We start from the raw sequence: 7,619 nt of genomic DNA, 5'->3' as shown, positions 1-7,619 counted from the left end.
GAACAAATAAATAAAAAATGAAGACTGGCAACAGAGCCAATCTTCCTCAAAAAAAAAAAAACCTGGTTACCTTGGGTAAGAAGAGTTAATTTCAGGGCTGATGGAAATAGTCTAGATTCTGATCTGGCCGGGAGTTAGCAGGAGTGCACGCTTGTCAAAACTACTGAACCATACACCGAACGTCTGTCTATTTCGCTCTCTGTTAAAGCCGCCTCAATTTAAAGGTAAATAATAAAAGTGTTTTAAAGAGAGGGAACGACAGAGGAAACTTGGAGGCGGACTGCACAGGAAAGTCCTTCAGCCTTCTGCTACAAACGGGAGCAGAGAAGCAGTGACTGATGAGGCAAGAGCAAGGAAGACAATTTTGTTTGTTTGTTAAGACAAGAGAAATGCCAGCACAGCTGCTGTTGTGACCCAGGAGAGGGACATGCATTGCTGGAGTGATTTCCTCCAGGAGACAGAGGACGTGGGCCCCGGACCACAGCAGCGGGACTGACTTGAAACAGGAGCAGCCCAGATGGATCATCCACGTACGGGGCGGGAGGGCACGGTTTTTACATTTTTTAAATGGTTAGGGGGAAAAAAATCAAAATAAAAATAGTATTTTGCAGCATGTGAAAATTATGTGAAATTTGAATTTCTGTTTCCACACGCAAAGTTTTGTTGGAATACAGCTATGCTCGTTCATTCGGGGGCTGCCCGTGGCGGTTTTCCTGTGACAGCAGGCGAGCTGAGTAACTGGGAGAGAGACCGCCCAGCCCACAAAGCCTAAAATATTTACCGTCTACCATCTGGCCCTTTACAGCAAAAGTTTGCCTGCTAACATGATTGCTGGGCAGAATGAAGCGTTCACTGAAGGACTGTGAGACGCATCAATGTCATGCTATGTTTCTCTTTATCTGTAAATGTGGCCATAAAAAACCAGGCCCCTAGTTAGGTCACAGTTTGGTTGTTGATTGAATTAAATGAGATCATGTATATAGAGTGTCCAGCAAGAGTGAGTACTCACTCAACATGAAAACCCCAGCCACCTGCCACCACTTTGTCCTCCCAGGGCTAAGATGCGTGGATGATGTGAGGTTCAGAGATTGCGGTGGGACTCGAGGCAGACGGGGCTGCTTCCTGAACCACAGCCCCCAAACAACCCTCTCCTCCATAAACTGGCTTTTTGCATCTCCATCCCCTGAGAGCAGTTTTCTGTGGCCCTCTGGGTAGGTGGTTGGCTTTCCTACCCCAACCTGAACTCAAACTGCTCTAACCAAACGCTCCTAATCCACACTGCGAGAGGAAGCCATGACCCAGCACTTGTGGGCTCCGAGCCCAGGGTTCCAGCCCCATGCAGTGGAGTGCTCCAGAAGAGCCCCTGCACCCTACCACCCCGCCCCCACCGCAGGGGTCCTTCACAAAGCAGTTGTGTAAAACACACGCGAGAAAGAGTTTAGGGGGATCCTAGGCGTCACTGTAATGTCCCATGAATGAGCATTGTCATTGCCTTTTTAAGACATTTTAGAAATTTTAACCCAGTGGCAAAAAAAAAAATCATTATTTTCTTAAATTTAATTGATTTAGTAAACTCCGCATGGTTCGTTGGATTCAATCCTGTATCTGTGATCTTTCTGGTCCATTACACTCATGGGATTCAACTTCATCTCTTCTAACTCATAAAAATCTCATCAAAATGGAAATAAAACGCAATTTGAACTTACTAATGAAGATGCCTGCCTTGGCTCCTCAGCACTCTAAATTAATGGCCTCTCACCACCCCCTCTTTGTTGAGGACACTTTAGTCCTGTGCCAACTAGAGGGTGAAAGAAGAGGTCGTTGTCATGAGTGGCCCTGTCATTCCAGCTGAAGCACCACCCACGCGGGACCCTGTGGAGGGAGGTGAGCCTGTCCACGAAGACACCACCGGCTACAGCCAGCTCCCCGTAGAGATTTTTTTTAATAAAAGGAAGAGAAAGCACTGTCCCAATTAAGGAAAAGTGTAAAACCAATTCTGAGCTGGCACCTGCACCCTGTGCGATGGGCCACATGCCCAGGGCTGCCCCACACCCATCCCTGCTTGTGCTCCTCCCACACACCACGCATCCACCAGGGACCGCCTGAGCGTCCACTCAGGACAGGCCTTGCAAACTTGTGACAACCTGGGATGTAGGTATGATTACCGCCACTTTCAAGGGAGAAAATCGAGGACTGAAAAAGTGTTTAGCAACCTGTTCCCACTCACACAGCCAGCAGGGCTGATTATGACATCACAAGGTCACGTGATGATGAGCAGCATCACTGGCCTATCCAGCGTCTGCTCCCCAGCCAGGCCTGGCACCAGGTGCTCCAGGCACAATCTCAGTCAGTCTTCCCAGCTGCTCCAGTGGTGGGGATGGTTATCAGCCCACTTTACAGATGGGCAAATAAGGAGAGACGCACTGGCTCCCCGAGGCCACAGGGCTAGACGGTGGCTGACCCGTCTGACCCGGGGACAGTGGGGTCCCCGCTCGGTAGCCCATACAGCCTCCCATTACCACCCCCACACCTGCCCCTGGAGACGCCCCCAAGACTAACATGAAGAATGGACTCCCTTCTCTTAGAACATACAAGAAAGATTGGTACTTCTCAAGTTGACATTTTATTTAATCCAGGTGCCTCGGAGCATACCCAGACTTCTCCCCAGGAAGAGAGACTGACAGCACGTCCGAGACCGGGGGCACATTCAGCCTTTCCAGTCCTGCTTCCCAGCCTAAGCTCTGGTCTTGGATCCTGCCCTGTTCCCAGACACTGAGAGAGGAAAGAAAGTCCTTCTAACTGGTCCCCGAGACTCGTGTCCCCAGCGGTCGTCCATCGGGCTATTCACTGTGTTCTGCTCCCCAGGCCTTCTGGAAGGACAGTGCTCCCTGTCCCCTTTAATTAGATGACTTACCCTGAACAAAAAAAAAAAGAGATAAATAATGTGTGCCACATCAGGGCAGAGGTATTAAGAGGAAGTGCACAATTTCCCACATTTCTTTCCACGTCCCAGTGATGAAGGAACCCATGCTGAAATGGGGCCTGTTAGCCCGGATGCCTGAGTGACTATGCAGAGTGGAGACCGCTGCCAACCTTCATTGTGAGGAACACTACATTCTTGTGTAAGTAAAGCCGCTGAGAGATGCGAGGTCGTTTGTTGATGCAGCATAACCCAGCCACACACAAACATACACTCCTACAACCCCCACACATGTACACACACACACTCCCACAAGCCCCACACACACACTCCTAAAACCCTGCTTGCCCTAGGATCTGTTTCCCTACTTACAAAACTTCTAACACCAAATGTGTGGGCTTTCCACACCAATCAATTCTCCAGTTCTCTGTGGACACCAACTGGATGTCTTACAATTTAATTCAGTTCTGACACTAACTACCCAAAGTTAGCACAGACCCCACAGGTTAAGGGCTCAGTGCCACAAGACTGTTCCCGCGTCAGACGCCAGTGGGTCTCCCAACTCCTCCCGCTTCTGTCTGACTTGGCTACAAATCGAGGGCTCCCACAACCCCTTGCTCAGGTTTGGTGATTCGCTAACAACTCACAGAACTCAGGCAAACGGTTTACTTTTACCAGTTTGTTGTAAAGGATACAAGGGAACAGCAGAGGGAGAGGCACATAGAGCCAGGTCCAGAAGGGTCCCGAGCACAGGAGCCTGTGTCCCTGTGGACTCCGAGTGAGCCACCTCCCAGCACATGACACCTTTCACCTCCCAACACTTTCACCAGCCGGGCTCTCCATCCCCCGTGGTTTAGGGTTATATGGAGGTTCCATTACATAGGCGTGGTTTGTCACATCATTGGCCATTGGTGATCAACTCAGTCCCCAACTCCTTCCCACTCCCTGGAGGCGGAGGAGTGGGGCTGAAAGTTCCCGCCCTCTGATCACATGGTTGGCTCCTCTGGACACCAGCTCCCATCTTCCAACGGTCACCTCATGGGCATAAGCTCGGGTGTCCTTGAAAGGGGCTTGTTATGAGTGACAGAAGATGCTCCTCTCACCCCGTCGCTCAGGAAATTACAAGTGTTTTAGTTGCTCTTGTCCCGGGATTAGGGGACGAAGACCAAAGACCTGTGTCAGTCACCCCATCCGCACACTACTGCTTCCCTCCCACTCCCAGGGGCGGGAACATCTGCTAAGCATCAGCAAAGTCCTGGTCCTGCGCTTGGCTGCAGGGAACTGATGAAGAAGGCATGGCCCCTGCTCCGACCAAACAGACAACAGGGAGACAGATATGTAGTCAGTAAACGTGCTTCCACTCCTTCCATGGGGCAGGGACCACCAGGGCAACAGCTAGCTTTCGTTTTTTCAGAATCGTCTTTAGTAAAGTTGCATAAAACTACCTTGTCCTCGTTAATAGTGGCAGATTAACTCCACACTCCCTCCACTCATTCACCCTGTCATCTCCATTCCTTTTCTCTCCCGTCCCATCGCCATTGCAAGGGCGTGCTGTGTGCCGGGCTCTCCTCCAAGGGCAATGCGGTGCCTGTGTGGGCGTCCACCGGATGAAAAATAGAGTTTGGACAGTCGAGGCATAGGAACAGCAAAAGTGAAAGAAGATTAGAGGCAGTCTCTGCACGTTAGGTGTGCTGCCAGACAGGAGGTGCCCAGCAGGGAATGTGGCTCAAGGTGTGACCGGCAGGTGAGCAAGGCCTGACTGGAGCCTCCACTCGCATGTAATTCGCTGGAGCTGCGCACCTTGGGGCTTTTAAAGGACTTTGCCTTGGGGCAGCAGGGAGCTAGTTACTGGCCTTAGCTGGAAGGTACATGACCAGGTGTGCCCTGGAAAGACCTCGAGGCACTGTGCAGAGGCACTGAGAGCCGAGCCAGCCAGAGGCCTGCTGAGCCGTGGCAGGGGTGAGGCCTGGGGCTCTGGGCAGGGGCAGACAAGACACGACTGACATTTCAGAGCTAAGATAGAGAGTTGCCTCCTCACCGCTCTGTTTTCAAAGTGTACAGAGGTTCCTCAAAAAATTAAAAATAGAATTACCATATGATCCAGCAGTTCCACTTCTGGGTGTTTATCTGAAAGGATGGAAAGCAGAGTGTCTAGGAGATGTTTGCACACCCATGTTCATAGCAGCACCATTCACAATAGCCAAGAGGAAAGCAACCCAGTGCCCATCGCCAGATGAGTGGATAAACAAAATGAAGTACGTGCGGACAAGGGCTATTACTCAGCCATAAGAAGGAAGGAAGTTCTGACACATGCCGCAGCATGGATGAACTTGGAGGACATTATGCTAAGGAAAATAAGTGAGTCACAAAAAGACAAATACTGAGTCATCCCACTGATATGAGCTACCCAGGGTCGTCAAATTCGCAGAGGCAGAAGGTAGACCGGTGGTTGCCAGGGGCTGAGAGGAAGGGAAAAGGGAGTTAGTGTTTCATGAGGACAGAGTTTCAATTGGGAGGATGAAAAGGTTCTGGGGACAGATGATGGGGATGGCCGCATGACAATGTGAATGCACTTAATGCCACTGAACTTTGCACTTAAAAATGGTTAAGATGGTAAATTTCATGTTAAGTGTATTTTACCACAATTTTTAAATGTGGTGTATGCATGCAATGGAATATTATTCAGTCAACCATCCATCCATCCACCCACCCACCCGCCCACTCATCCATTTATCCACCCACTCAACAAAAATTCCTTCCCATCTACCCTGTGTCAGACCCTCTGCTGGGTGCTGGAGGCCCAGAGAGAAAGCCAGGTCAGCAGCTGGGACAGGCACTACGTTGCAGGTAGACAAATACAGCACAGGATGAACCCGGCTGGGCCTCAGAGCCGCCCAAGAAGCCGGTCCCTGGCTCCCTGCGGTTGGAATTCTGCTCTGTGCACATGGCCTCACCTAGAATTGCCTCCTACGTGCGTGTCTGGACTCCCCAACAGGACAGTACCCTTGGGGACAGGAAAGTGGCATTTATAGATTTGTGCCCCCCCACCAGTGAGGAAACTGCTGGCTGGAGAAGGTTGAGTGCACCAGGAGCCTCTTGTCCTGGATGGCAGCATCCAGCACATTCGCTGGGCCCCGGAACTCGTCTGACTCCCTAACACGTCCTTCCTCCTGATGGCAAAGGTGAGTGTGAGCAAGGGACACAGAGGAAATCTGCTCCTAACCGGTTGTTTCTTCTGCCATTTTGACATCTATTCCCCTGTGACAGCTTCATGTAGTGGCTTTTCAAATCACTTTAAATCTTGCCATGTAATTAAAGAGAGGCCTGGTGTTCTCCCACTTGCTTTGGCTTTAGGAGCACATCGGGCAGGAAACGCGGGGCCAGCATCCCCCTATAATCACCTCCCTGATCAGCTCAGAGGCCCAGGGGCTGGGTACTCAGCCCAGACTGAGACACGTCAAAACAAAGAGGAGCGAAGCACCCCAGGCTTCTCTCCACACAGCTAACGTGACAGTGCCTGACGCTGGATTCACGGGGCCCTCACAGGATCCACAGGATGACGCTTTGTGGCCCCAAGGAGCAGCTGTCACCACAGCGTATCATCTTCAGTTCTGCAGGCTCCAGCTACAGGGGGGTGTACAGTGATCATGGCCCAGGAGGAGAGGGTGAGGCTTAAAAGCATTACTGCCACCGCATGCCTGGGGTCCTCCTGGCAGGGGCAGCTGAGACTGCCCAGCGTGGGCCTGTCAGAGAGACGTGTGGGCTAAGCACAGCACAGGGTAGTAAATGGCATCGATCCATTAACTTCTCCCATGATCACAACACACCCTTTACAGATGAGGAAACTGAGGCTCAGAGACACAAAGCCTTATGCCCAGGCACTGCAGCAGCCAGACGACTACTTCTACACACACTCCGTCCGTGATGGCTAATCTTATGTCTCAACTTGGCTGGGCTAAGGGGTGCCTAGATACTTGGTCAAACATTATTCTTGGTGTTTCTGGATGAGACTAACATTTGAATCTGCAGAGTGAGTAAAATAGATTGCTCTCCCTAATGTAGGTGGGTCTTGTCCAATCAGTCGAAGGCCTGAATGGAACGAAGCCCAACCTGCCTCCTGAGTCAGAGAGAATTCTCCTGCCTGAAGCCCTGCAGACTGCAGCACCAGCTTTCTGGCTCTGCAGCAGCTTCCAGCCCTGGACAGAAGCTGCAAAGTTGGCTCTGCAGGTTTTGGATCTGCCCGCCTCCATAATCGCGTGAGCCAATTCCATACACACGTGTACATAAGCTCTATTGGTTCTTTTTCTCTAGAGAACCCTAATCCACCATCTCTGACCGCACGCTGCCGGCCTCCAAGTTGGGGAAAGGCTGGAAAGAGGAGGAGGGAAGCCACCGAAGAGGCCGTCGGTGCTGGCCAAGGGGTTCCCACCAGGCCCCGTGGGTCCACCCTCCCCTCCCCCAGTGGCTGCCCTGGGTTTCTGCTGGGTCTCAGATTCCTCCTATGGGAACCGGGAAATATAAAGAGGTGACGTGGGCCGAGAGCCAGGTGCCTAGAGGGCCCCCAGCAACGACTGCTGCTTCCTCTGAAGCACAGGCTTGGGCTGCTGCTGGTTTTCTGGGCAGCGGCTGTTCTGTGCTTCCCAACAGAGAGGACAGCACCTTCCAGAGGGTCCTGAGCTGGGACTGAGGTGGGCTTGCG

The 7,619-nt window shown here is 51.6% G+C and overlaps 1 long non-coding RNA gene across 1 annotated transcript; it reads left to right on the top strand.

Annotated features, from left to right (window-relative positions):
- The first annotated feature begins 2,308 nt into the window (after positions 1 to 2,308).
- Positions 2,309 to 7,207, top strand: LOC103542606 (uncharacterized). The gene is made up of 4 exons (XR_542735.2): positions 2,309 to 3,122; positions 5,972 to 6,102; positions 6,275 to 6,585; positions 6,983 to 7,207. It is a non-coding gene; the product is annotated as an uncharacterized lncRNA (long non-coding RNA).
- The last annotated feature ends 412 nt before the right edge of the window (positions 7,208 to 7,619 follow it).

Source organism: Equus przewalskii, chromosome 17, assembly GCF_037783145.1.
Source record: "Equus przewalskii isolate Varuska chromosome 17, EquPr2, whole genome shotgun sequence".
In the NCBI taxonomy this organism is placed as follows: domain Eukaryota; kingdom Metazoa; phylum Chordata; class Mammalia; order Perissodactyla; family Equidae; genus Equus; species Equus przewalskii.
This window is presented reverse-complemented; position numbering and strand designations above follow the sequence as displayed.